Source organism: Vicugna pacos, chromosome 5, assembly GCF_048564905.1.
Source record: "Vicugna pacos chromosome 5, VicPac4, whole genome shotgun sequence".
Classification (NCBI taxonomy): Eukaryota; Metazoa; Chordata; class Mammalia; order Artiodactyla; family Camelidae; genus Vicugna; species Vicugna pacos.
The window spans coordinates 9,502,443-9,516,289 of NC_132991.1; the positions used below are offsets into that span (position 1 = coordinate 9,502,443).

At 39.6% G+C, this 13,847-nt stretch overlaps 1 protein-coding gene across 8 annotated transcripts in view; it reads left to right on the top strand.

Annotated features, from left to right (window-relative positions):
* Positions 1–13,847, top strand: part of C5H2orf76 (chromosome 5 C2orf76 homolog) — a 70,623-nt gene that overhangs the window by 437 nt on the left and 56,339 nt on the right. The window lies entirely within an intron of this gene.

Below are 13,847 nucleotides of genomic sequence, written 5' to 3' on the forward strand. Positions count from 1 at the left end.
TGGTGCTTTAAAGTCAGGGACAGTGTGTTATTTGTCTTGATTTAAACTGAGCCCGAAGTAGGTGCTCAGCAAACATTTGTTAAGTAAATGACTCCATTCACGCTGCTTACTGAACGCTTGTCGGGTAACTTGCCCCGATCTAGATTTTGGGGACACAGCAGTGAACAAAACAGATAAATCCCTGCATTCCTGGAACTTATACTGGGGATAACAATCAGTTCAATAAGAGTTTCCTAGGAGGATAGTTAGGAATTGGCAGTTTTACATGGGCTGGGGGGTGGAAGGTTAAGGGAAGGTAACATTTGAGAAAGCCCCTCAAGGAGAGGAGGGAGCATTCCAGGCAGAAAACTAGTGTAAAGCTGTGAGCTGGGCGTGGGGGAAAGATAGCAGGAGATGAGGCTGGAGGGTTAAGGAGGTGGCAGGCTGGCTCGATGATGCAGAACTTGAACTTTATAGGGACTTAGATTTTTATTTTGAGTGAAATGGGAAGTTGGAGGCTTTTAAGCAGAGGATGAGGAGACTGGGGCGGTGGGGGAGGCAGCTTTGCACGGTTGTTCCAGCGGCTGATGCTCTCCATTGGAGAGCAGCACAGGTGGATGGGAGAGTTTGAGGGTGAAGCCTGAGAGATCTAAGGGAGAATTTTCTCACAGCTGTTACAGAGGAGTTGGGTGAACGGAGGGAATTGATGGAAAATTTCCTGGAGCTCTTTTTAAAAAAGGGAGATCGTTCCTCTCCAATTCCTAATTTGTGACAAAAGGAGTGGACTATCCCCCCTCCCCCCATTAATTCATATCTGTAGGTAGTTAGACTAAAAGGCCAGCTGAAAGCTTTCAGGTGTAACTTCCTAACTTGGAGGTTAGACTTTGTAACATAAGAAGTAGAGATGCAATAGCAGGGAACACATTTAGAGTCTTCAGTCTGAATAATACTGTTTGAGAAAGCAAAGCTAAACAAATTAGCAAAAATCTTGGAGTTAACTTTGGGGAAATTACATCTGAATTGTAAGAGATGGGTTTCTTCTAAAATAACAATTCACAACTGTTCTTTTTTTCTTTTTTTTTTTTTCTGCTCTGAGGCCCAGATGAAGCTTGGATTTGTTTTTGCCCGGTAATTTGTGCTTATAGCTTCCTTGATGGAAATTTATTATTGCCTTTGTGGGTCAGATTTGCTTTCAAAAGTATCTTCCAGTCAGTAGGTTTATACATTAGGTTATTGTGTTTGGCACATTTGAAAAGATTGGGTAATTTTCTGAATATTCCTCCAGGGTTGGTTGAGGTGATCGCTTTTTTTTTTAAATTTATTTTGGGGGAAGGTAATTAGGTTTTAATTTTTTTGCTTGTTATTTTAATGGAGGTACTGGGGATTGAATCCAGAACATCATGTATGCTAAGCAAGCACTGTGCCACCGAGCTATACCCTCCCACCCTCCGACATAAGAGTTTTGACTGGAGGTAAACATTGCAGAAAGCAAGGCTAGTGTTTTAAATTAACTTGGCAGTCTCCAGTTTAAGTGGGGCCAATTTGTGGGTTGCTTGTTTGGAATATACTCCATTTTCCTTAAAAAATCAATTTTCCACATGGTGGTTTTGTGCCCCAGTGATTGTACAAACGTTGCTAAATCGCCTGAAGGGTGGAACGAGGAAGGATTATGGATCCCAGGCATAGAGTGCTCTGTGATCTTGACAAGTAGGAGAAGGAAATGTTCTTCCTTGTTAGAGGGCCCACCTTAGACCAAGTGGTGAAATAGCTTAAGGCTTGCTCTTTGTCTTACTCCCCATTTTCTTCCCAAACTTCTCAGTGACCATTTTTGGCAACCTTCACCTGTGGAGACGCTGCCTTATGCCTGGCACTTACCACCTCCATTCTAGGGAATTGGAATGCCATTCAGCTTTCAACATAACGAGAGGACAACAAGGATTTAATTTTTTAAAGTCAATTTCACAGTATATTTGGGGTCAACAGATGATATGATTTTTGTATGCTATATTTTACTGTACTGGAAAGGAAGCTGCCGAGAAAGGATGAGTTCCTCAGCTCTGTTTATATCCTTATTAGCAACTGTCACACTCTGTAATGAATTAATTTTTTGTGATTATGTGCAGGTACTTTTATTTACTCTTCTACCGTCTGAGCCCCCTCCCCTACATAAACCAGGGAGAATAGGGATCACTGTGTATTGGTCAATGCTCTGTCTCCGAGTGCCTGGCACTTCTTAGACATTTAACAAGTGTTGGGTAAATGAACAGAGTGCTTTTCTCCGAATGAAATGTATTCTTTCAGACTAGCTATGAATTTAGAAACCAACTAAGTTTATTAGAATTGAATGTGAAACTATGGGTAGGGTGTATATAGTAGGTGAACTCTGGTGCAAGTACCAGGTTTAATCAGTTCATGCCACTCCCAGCCTTGGAAACAGGACACCTGAAATGTTAAGGGAAGATGGGGAACTGATGAGCCAACCAGTCAGCCTAACTGACCTCCCAGTTGGTAGAGAGGCCATTGTTACTGCGGCTTGCCCTCACATCCTTGGGTTGCCAGTTTTAACGACTCAGAGGCTTCACTGCTGGGTCTCAGCATAGAGCCGACCGTCAAGTTCTGTTAACAGGTGAAAGCAGTTCTTGCCCAGTGGGGTGTGACTAGTAGTTTAGTATTAGGTTTCTTGGTATAAACGAAACCTCTAATTTCTAAGGGTAACCTAATCATTAAAATGTGAAAATCATTAAAAAGCTTTACAGTAAAGCTTTACTAGAAGGCAAGGGTTAGAGTATTCACAAATGATGATTATATACATTCGGTATTTATTTTCCAGCTTCTTGGAATGTGACTTCTGAGGCATGGCTCCAGCAAAGCTGGGAGGAGACCAGTGTGTTTTCAAGGGAAGGAGGTGTTACTGAACCGAACTTTGGTCCACTCACCCTACATGCAGCAAAGCTAGTCTGACTAACATGGGGTTTGTGGTGAAGGAAAGTACAAGATTACTGCAGGGCACCAACCAAGGGATGGGAGACAAGCCTCAGATCCACTCCAACCTGGTCTTTGAGTTAGGTTTTTTTTGTTTTTTCAAAGGGGGAAGAACAAAGAGGCTGGAATTAATCATTGTCTTGTGACATTTCTTACTCGTTTAGAGAGTTGGGATGTCTCTGGTTTACAGTTCTCTGGCCAGGTGGTCCATGGCTCGGGGGTCTGTGAGCTCATCTTGCCCTGGAGGGACAACCTGAGTTTGTATAGTACGTTAAAGATGCTATCCACAGCAACAGTTGCAGTCAGCTGACTGGTTGATCACTGCTCAGTTAGCAAAGGATTGCGGTCAGAGGGGACAGGAAAGGGAATACAGTTTTGGGTAGAGAGACTGGTCATACTTGGCAGGGGAACTCCGTTTTAGGGGGAACTCAGTTCTAGAGGTACTTGGGAAATGCTTCTGGGATTGGAGAAGGGAGAAGTGGACAGAGTTGGGGGCTTTTGTTTGTTTTGTGAAAGCTGCAGTTGGGGTGCAGTATGAATGTAGCATAGCTTTTCTTTCCTTACTTCCTTTTTTTTTTTTCTTTTTCCCTTTGTCTCTTCCTTTTCTGATGACACGCCCAGTGAGAGGAGGCCTGGCAGCTGGAGGCCTTAACCAGCCCTTCCCCTTTGCTGTTCTTTTCTTCCTTTGGGTGTTCATATTCAGAGGAGTTACAGCAAGTTGGGTGAGAGAAGAGTGAGTGTGTGTGTGTGTCTGTGAGACAGAAGTGTGTATGAGTCTCACCTTTCCCCTGTCCTGTTTCTGTCCAACTAACATGTAGGGGGTGGTCTGGGCTGAATTGAGACAGGGAGAGGAGGGGGTGGGAGGTTCCTGGCAGGAAGTGTCTCACAGTGGCTGGGAGTAAGGAAGGAAGGAAGAGAAGACTTCCTTTGGAGTTACTTACATGTGAGTTGGTCATAACACTCGTTGGGTGCTGCCCCTATTCCGTTTAGAAATACTTATGTTTATGGGCAGGAATAATGAAGCTCCTTATGAAGTGTCTTGAGCTCAGTACTATAGTTCCTGTTCAAATTCATTGGAAGTACAAGCTCTCTTCTAAATCTGCATTGTTTTCCTCTTCTTTGCCTGTTTCCCTAGCTCCGAGTTGCACATGACAAGCACTTGGTAAATGCTTTGGAACCAGGTTGTTGGAGATGGAATTTTCTAGCTCTTCTATTGCCTGTCAACAAGAAAACTAGAAATATTAAAATAACTAAAATATTAAAATCTGATGACAAATGATTTGACTGATAAGTCCTTTGGGGATAATGCCATTGGAAAAAAATTTATTTTGAGATAATGCTATTTAAAAAAGAACCTAATTTTTATTTTGAGATAATGGTAGACTTACGTGCTATTAGTTGTTAAATAACATAGAGATCCCTCATGCCCTTTACCCATCTTATCCTAGTGGGAACATCTTGCACAACGATAATGCATAGCGCAAACGGTATGTGGACGTTGATATATTTAAAATACTGAATGTTTCCATCATCAAGGATCCCTCGTTACCTTGTGATAGCCACGGCCACTTCCCTCCTGCCCTTACCCCTCCTTAGCTCCTGGTAACCAGAACTTTGTTCTCCATTTCTATAATTTTATCATTTCGAGAATGTTATATAAGTGAAATCATGTAGTTTGTAACCTTTTGGGATTGATCTTTTTACTCAGCATAATTCTCCGGTAATTCATCCAGATTGTTGTGTGTACCAAGAGTTCCTTTTCACTGCTGAGTAGTATGCCATCGTGTGGATGAACCAGTTTGTTTACCCAGTCACCTGTTGAAGGACATCTGCACTTTTGGTTTTGTAAGAACCATTGTGGCTGTACCATTTTCCATTCCTACTGGGAGTGATTGAGAGATCCAGTTTCTCCACATCCTTGGGTGTTACCACTTTTTTATTTTAGGCATTCTGATAGGTGTGTAGTGATGTCTCGTGGTTTTAATTTGCATTCCCTCATGACTAGTGATATTGAACATCTTTTCATGTGCTTATTTGTGCCATCGTGTATCTCTTCTGTGAAATTTCTCTTTGTGCCTTTTGCATGTGTTTCAACTGGATTTTTTTTAACGTTGAATTTCGAGATTTCTTCATATATTCTAGATACCAGTCCTTTGTTGGCTATGTGGTTTGCAAATATTTTCTCCCAGTTTTTAGTTTGTTTTTTCATTTTCTTAACAGAGTCTTTCACAGAGCATAAGTTTTGAATTTTGATGAAATCCAGTTTATCAATTTTTTTCTTTTGTGGATTGCACTTTTGGTGTCAGGTCTCATAAATCTTTGCCTTCCCTAGATGCTGAAGATTTTCTTTTACATTTTTTGTGAACGTTTTATAGTTTTGCATTTTAAAATTAACATAATCTATTTTAAGTTAATTTTTGTATAAGGTGTACGATTTAGGTTAAAGTTCTTTCCCCCACCCCTCCCTTGGACGACTGATTGCTCCAGCACCATTTGTTGAAAAGATATCTTACCTCTGTTGAACGGCTTTTGCACCTTTATCAGTCATCTGTTGGGCAAATTTATGTGTTCTTTCCTGGGTTCTCTCTTCTGTTGATCTGTGCATCTGTTCCACCAGTACCACACAGTCCTGAGTACTATAGCTGTGTAATGCGTCTTGAAATTAGGTAACCTGATTCCTTTTACTTTATTCTTCTTTTTCAAAATTATTTTAGCTATTTTAGTTCTTTTCCCATTCCATATAAATTTTTAGAATAATCTTGCCTGTATTTACAAAAAATCTTGCTGTGATTTTTGAATAGGGGAGGATTGATATTTTTACTGTGTCGAGTCTTCCAGTCTATGAACATAGCATGTTTCTCCATTTATTTTGATCTTCTCTGATTTCTTACATCAGCAGTTTGTAGTTTTCAGCATGTAAGTCCTGGCATGTTTATGTCATATGCAAATAGGGACAGTTTTGTTTCTGAGCTATGTGCCTTTTATTTCCTTTTCTTGCCATATTGCATGGACTAGAACTTCCAGCACTATGTTGAATAAGAGTGATGAGAGTGGATATCCTTGCCTTGTTGTGATCTTACGGGGAAGGCCTTCAGTCTTTAACCATTAATTGTAATGTTAGCTGTAGGGTGTTTTTTGTAGATGCCCTTTATCAAGCTGAAGAAGTTTCCCTCTATTTTTGAGAGTTCTCATCATGAATGTATGTTGAAATTTGTCAGATACTTTTTCTGCATTGATTAATATGATTGTGTGATCTTTTTTCTTTAGCTTGTTAATGTGGTAGATTACATTGATTGCTTTTCGAATATTATAAACTAGCCTTGCTTTTCTGGAAGAAACCCCACTTGGTCATGATTCATGATGTATAATTCTTTGTGTATATTCTTAATTGTGTTTGCTAATAAATCTTTTCCAGTTTTATTTTAGATATAGTTGACATATAGCACTGTATTGTTTTGAGGGGGGTAGGTAATTAGGTTTTATTTATTTATTTTAAAAGAAGTGCTAGGGATTGAACCCAGGATTATGTGTTTGGTAGGCACGTATCCTACCACTGAGCTATACCTTCCTCCCTATTAGTTAATATTTTAAGGATGTTTATGTCTATATTCATAAGGCATACTGATCTGTAGTTTTATTTTTTTTAATGTCTTTGTTTGGCTTGTTATCCTGAACATAAAATGCTTCATAAAATGAATTTGGGAATGTTCCCTCCTCCTGTTTTCTAGGGAGATTGTGTAGAATTGATGTTAATTGGTATTTTGTAGAATTCTCAAGTGAAACCTTCTGGGCCTAGAGATTTCTTTTTTGGTTGGTTCAAAATTATGAATTCAGGGGAGAATATAGCTTTGTGGCTGAGTGCTTGCTTAGCATGCACGAAGTCATGGGCTCAATCCCCAGTACCTCCATTAAATAAAAAATTTTTAAGTAATAACAAAATTATGAATTCAATTTCCTTAATTATTCCCATTCAGGTTATCTATTTCATATTGGATGAGTGGTGGTAGTTTGTGTTTGTCAAGAAATTGGTCCATTTAATCTAAGTTGTGAAATTTGCATATGTGGATCTGTTCATACTATTCCCTTACTTTCCTCTTGGTGTGTGCAGGGTCTAGGAAGATACCCTCTGTTTCATTCCTGATATTGGTCATTTACATCCTCTCTCCTTTTTGGCCAGTCTTGCACAAAATTTGTCAATTTTTTTTATCTTTCTGAAGAACCAGCTCTTTTTTCATTGATTTTCTCTTTACTGTCTTTCTGTTTTCAATTTTACTGATTTCTGTTCTTTATTATTTTTTTTTTTTGTTCTGCCTGCTTTGGGTTGTTTTGCTTTTCTGTTTCTAGGTTCTTGAGGTGAGAGAGATTATTGACTCGAGACTTTTAAAAAATGTAATTTGTGCATTTAGTACTATAAATGTTTTAACTGTGTACCACAAATTTTATTATGTTGTATTTTTATTTTTACTCAATTCAATGTATTTTAAAATTTCTTTTAAGACTTCTTTGACCTAGAGATTGTGTAGCTCTATTCCTTAGTTTCCAAGTGTTTGGAGATCTTCTGTTATCATTCTGTTTTTGATTTCTAATTTGATTCCATTGAGGTCAGAGAACACATTCTGTATATTTTCAGTTGTTTCACTTTTTTTTCCCCCCTGTGGCCCAGGATATGGTCTTATTGATATATATTTTGTGGGCACTTAAAAAGAGATTGTGCATTCTACTGTGGTTAGTGGACTGCTCTGTAAATATCCATCACATCCTGATTGTTGATGGTATTGTTGAATTCTGTATCCCTGTTGCTTTTCTCTTAGTTATTGTATCAATTGTTGAGAAAGGGGTGTTGAAATCTCCAAATACAATCGTGGATTTGTCTGTTTCTCCTTTCAACTCTATCAGTTTTTCTTTCACGTATTTAACAGCTTTGTGGTTTTTTCATACATGTTAGGATTTCTACATCTTGTTGGTGGATTGACCCTGTTGGTCAAAAGTTTCTTCCTTTATCACTTTCTTTGTTAGATAGCCTTTATCCATTCTTTTAGGGTAGGTGTGCTGGTAACAAATTCTTTTAGTTTTCCTTCGTCTGAGAATGTCTTGAGTTCCCCTTAATTTCTGAAGACTATTTTCACTGTGCATAAGATTCTCTTTTGAGAGTTCTTTAAGCACTTGAAAAATGTTGTGCTGTTTTCTTTTGGCTTCCATGACGTATGATGGAGAATCCACTGTTAATTTGAATTGTTTTTTCCCCTACAGGTAATGTTTTCTTTTTTCCCCCTTAGCTACTTTCAAGATTTTCCCTTTGTCTTTAGTGTTCAAAAATTTGATTATGGTGTGTTTTGGAGTGGATTTATTTAGGTTTGTCCTGTTTGGGGTTCATTTAACATGTTGAGCCTGTATGGTTATACTTTTTACCAAATTTGGGAAGTTTTCAGCCATTACTGTTTTAGCCCTGTCCTTTTACCCAATCTTTTTGGAATTCTGATAACAGGAATATTATAGTCCCACAGGTTCTGAGACTCTGTTTATTGCACCCACCCTCGGCCGCCTTTTTTTTAGTCTATTTTGTCTGCTGTTCAGATTGGGTAATTTCTGTGGTTTTATCTTCCAGTTTGCTAATTCTTTCCTTTGTTCTCTCCATTCTACCATTGAGCCTATTTATTGAGTTTTGAAAATTTTAGTTATTGTGTTTTTCAGTTCTAAAATTTCCACTTGGTTCTTTATAGCTTCCATTTCTTTTATAAGATTTTTAAAATTTTCCATTGTTTCAAGTGTACTTGTAATTGTTTACTGGAGCATGTTTGTGATGTCTGCTTTGAAACATTTGTCATGTCCTAAGTTTTCGGTCATCTTGGTGTTGGCATTAGTTGATTGTCTTTTTTCATTCAGGTTGGAATATTCCTGATTCTGGGTATGCTGAGTGTTTTTCATTTGAAACCAGAGACATGAGATTCTGGATCTTATTTAAATATCCTTTTTAGTGACTTTCTCTGACACCATCTGACAGTGGAAGGGATATGCTGATTTGTGTCTACCGGGAAAAGGAGGTTAGAAGTTCAGGTTCCTGATTCCCTCCTTGTTGACACTTGAGGTAGGGGTGGGAGTTCTGACTCCCCACTTGGCCTCTATAGGGTACCTGCCTGTTCGGGAGGGGTAGGACTGCCTCCTCACTGCTCCCCAGGTGTCTTAAACAGGCACTGGGGTGGAGGTGGGGATGGCCTCATTAAGGATGAATGATGGTGAAAGTCCTGATTCTGACCCTATCTGCTTTGTTAAATTGACATTTGTCAAGTGGAGCCCAACTGTGGATGCTGAACTGTGGCCAACTGAGGACCACGGAGAAATTGAAATAGAGAAGTTTATTACTACTCACAGGTCCTGGAGGAAGAATATGGCACTCCTCGAGGGGGTCACACGGGGAGGTCAAGCCTGAGTGCAGAGAGGGAGCAATAGGACCCAGGGCACACATCTTAATTAGGGTCTGTGGGGTTCCTGGGCTAAGACTATAGATTGATCAGCTCAAACCAAAAGTGCAGGGATCTGGTAAGCTGCATGGGGGTGTTATGTAAGGGTGTCTAAGGGGAGGGCCCTGGGAGGCAGGGGGAACTGGTGATCACAAGGGCTGTTGGGGAAGTCGTATCAGGAACTCCTATTTGCTTGTATCTCTAAGGCCTGCTGTCTAGGGCACGTGCTTACCTGAGGGGGCAAGTTTCAGTTTAAGATCCCTGTGGCCACAAGGCCAAGCAGAATGTACGCCGAGGCAGCAATACCATGGAGTAGCTTAGCTGAACTCCCCACACTGCCCCAGTGGGGATGGGGAGGGGGCCTTTTACTACTTTGGAGGTGGAAGTCACAGCCCCCTGGAGGTCTCCACTGACTCCAAGGTGCAGGGGAGTCAGGCTGATTATTGCCCAGCTGCCTCCCCAGCCTTCCCTAACATGACCCTGGCAGACAGCTGGAGCTCCTCATTAAAGCCCGGGAAGTGGAGGAGTCTAGGCTCTAACTCTGCCTTTGCTAGTTGGGGTGGGGCTGTGGTTTTTTTTTTATGTGGTTTCTGGCTGGAATAGAGTGCTTATTTGTCTAAAAGTTTTCTGTCTTGCTAGGCTGCCCCTTTCCTAGTCCTTTGGCTGGAGAGAGCAGGCTTTGTTCAAGTTTCTCTTTTCTGCACCTGTTGGTATTTTGGGGTTGCTGACTTTCAGCTGTATGTGTGAGATACGTGAAAACCCAGGGACCTCTCCACCATGTTGTTCCTCAGGCCTGGAGGTCTCCAGCCAGTCTGCTGCCCTCCCTCCACCTCCCTGATTGTCTTAAGCTTTATAGACAGTGTCCAGGATTTTAAGCTGTACTTTGTCAGGAAGTAAAGGGAAAAAGCATATCTATTCCATCTTCCCAGAAGCAGAAGTGTTGGACGGTACCATTTAAAATGTTTATTATTTTCTCTGTGAGTTACATTAGATTCTAAATTTGTAACTGAAGTTGTGGCGAATTAAAGTTGAATAAAGACTCATTGTTCTCTGTCCTTTTCAGGAGAGCATTGGTTCTGTTTTGGCCACTTGAAAGCTGTTTCATGTGGTTGAAGCTTATACCCTACCAGATTTAATAGCAGGCTGCTTTTCTCTTTTCTTTCTTTCTTCTTTTTAATAGACTATTTTTTTAGGGCGATTTCAGATTCACAGCAGAATAGAGTAGAAAATACAGAGTTCCCATATAGCCCTCCCCACCCACACATACATATTCCTCTAACCTCAACATCCCTCAGTGTGGCATATTTGGTACAATCGATGAACCAACATGGACACATTATTATCAACTAAAGCCCACAGTTTACATTAGGGTTCACTCGTGGTGTACATTCTGTGGGTTTTGACAAATGAATAATGACACCTAGCCACCACTACAGTATCATACAGAGTAATTTCATTGCCCTAAAAATCCCTTGTGCTCCATCTGTTCATTCCTCCCTCCTTCCTTCTCCCCAGACTCCTGGAAACCATGATATTTTTATTGTTTCTGTAGCTGTACCTTTCCTGAAATGTCATTTGGTTGGAATTACACAGTTTGTAACCTTTTCAGACTGGCTCTTTCATTTAGTAATACGTCTTTTAAGTTTCTTCCATGTCTTTCATGGCTTGATAGCTCATTCTTTTTTTTTTTTTTACTGTACATGTATTTTTAAATTTACGTATATGTACTGTTCATTGTTTCTAATAACATTTTGAGTTTTAGCTTTTTAAACTTACATAGTTATCAAAGGAATAAAGCCAACCACAAAATAAGAATTAATTCAAAAAGATACATACACCCTACTATTAACAGCAACATTATTTATAATTGCCAAGATATGGAAGCATCCTAAGTGCCCATCAATAGTTGAATAGATAAAGAAGATGCTATATACATATGTGTGTGCGTGGGTGTGTGTAAGTAATGGACTACAACTTACCCATAAGAAAGAAGGATGTTTTGCCATTTGCAGTCCTTCATTCACTTTTTTTTTTCACTTCAAAAACCAGAATTTTATAACCGGCATAAACATTTCCATTACATCAAAAACATCAAAATACCTAGAAATAAACTTAACCAAGGAGGCTACCTGTACTCCGAAAACTGAAATGACACAAAGAAATGGAAAGATTTCTTGTGCTCTTGGGTTGGATGAATCAACACTATCAAAATGGCCACACTACCCAAAGCAATCCACAGATCCAACGCAACCCCCGTCGAAATACCCAAGACATTCCTCATAGAACTAGAACAAACAATTCCAAAATTTATAAGGAACCACGAAAGACCCCAAACAGCCAAAGCAATCTTTTGTAAGTCTTTTTTTTTTCTCTGTCTGTCTTCTTTTTGTTCTCTTATAGTTTGATGACTAGAAAAGGTCCTTTAACATTTGTTGTAAAGCTGGTTTGGTGGTGCTGAAATCTTTTAGCTTTTGTTTATCTGTGAAGCTTTTGATTTCTCCATCAAGTCTGAATGAGAGCCTTGTTGAATAGGCATTCTTGGTTGTAAGTTTCCCCCTTTCATCACTTTAAAAATATTGTGCCACTCCCTTCTGGCCTGTAGAGTTTCCGCTGAAAAATCAGCTGATAACCTTATGGGAGTTCTCTTGTATGTTATTTGTTGCTTTTCTTTTGCTAATTTTAATATTTTCTCCTTATCCTTAGTAGTTGTCAATTTGATGACCATGCGCCTTGGTGTGTTCCTCTTTGGGTTGATCCTGGGTGGTACTCTCTGCGCTTCCAGGACTTGGGTGACTGTTTCCTTTCCCAAGTTGGGGAAGTTTTCAGTGATCTCTCTCCAAAAATTTTCTCAGGTCCTTTCTCTGTCTGCTCTCTTTCTGGGAGCCCTATAATGTGAATATTAGTGTGCTTCATGTTATCCCAGAGTTCTCTTAAACTATCCTCATGTCTTTTCATTCTTATTTCTTTTTTCTGTTTTGCAGTAGTGAGGCTGCTTTTCTTCTTAAGCCAAGTGGTAGGAGAGTATAGTCAGTATTTTATCATAACTATAAATGGAGTGTAACCTTTAAAAATTGTGAATCACTATGTTGTATACCTGTAACTTATATAATATTGTATAGCAACTATACTTCAACTAAAAAAAAGGAAGCCAAGAGGTCAGATATTATAGGTTTGCCATTAAAAATGAGTTTCAGTAAGGCCACGTCCAATTTTAGCTAGTGCTTAGAATGATGTATTACCTTATAATTATAATTACCTTAGAAACAAGTTTATTTTAAAAAACATTCTTCTTGGGATGGATGATACCAAAAGCAGGTTTAGAACTGATCTTTGTAAACAGTACTTTCTGATTGTGTCTAAAAGTACTGAGGATGTTGCTGCAGTGTTCTTTATCAGAGTGCCAAATACATTGTTCTTGTAATATAATAGGTAGGTCTTGATAGACGTCAAAAGACGTGTGTTCCAGTCTTGGCTCTGCTACTGAGTTAGCAGCGTTATTCTTAACATATGCATCCTTTGTTTTGTCATCTGTAAAATGGGGACAGTTGCACCTGCTTCGCTGATAATTTGAGGATTATTGATAATGTTTCTAAAGCATTTAGTACAATGTTTGAGACACATACTGAGTAGATATCATTACCGTCATTAATGCAATTTATTAAAGCAGAAACCTTGACGCAAACTCAGAACAAAATTAAATGTCAAATAACTTGATCCAATCCTTATTATAACGTCATAGAGTTGAGACTGAGGAGTCTGTGGCCTTTCTTCATTGACTCTGCTATAATTTTTCAGGAACCATTTGCAATGCCATTTCATATGGATTAGTATAATAATAGACATTTATATGGTTGGTTGTTTATTTGGCTTTGTTGAGTTGAACTCCTGTACCCAAATCCAGTGTCTGTGTGTGTGTGTGTGTTTGGAGGCGTCCCCACGCCAACAAACAATTCTTGAACACCATCACGGTACCTGAAAATTCAACTCAGTTCTGACACTATCTACCCAAAGATGGAATCAGACTCCACAGACAAGGGGCTCAGTGTCACAAGACCACCGTCCACTTTAGAGAGCAGGTGCAGATTGTTACCTGTGCTTCTGACCAGCTACAGTTTGGCAGTTCTGACGACCCCCTCCAGTTCAAGCTGCCGATAGATTGTAAGGCGGGATTGTAACCTGTGCTTCTGATCGACTGGCTGTGAATCAGAGATTCCCAGGACTCCCCCTTGGGGTTTTGATTAGTTTGTTAGAAGGGCACACAGAACTCAGGAAAACCTGTTTACTCACTCAGTTATTGATTTATTATAAAAGGATATTAAAGTATATGACAGGAGTCAGATGAAGAGATACACAAGTTGAGGTCCTGAACCAGGGGCTTCTGTCTTCATGGCAGGTGGGGCCAAGCATGGGGGGAAGTGGAAGCAGTCT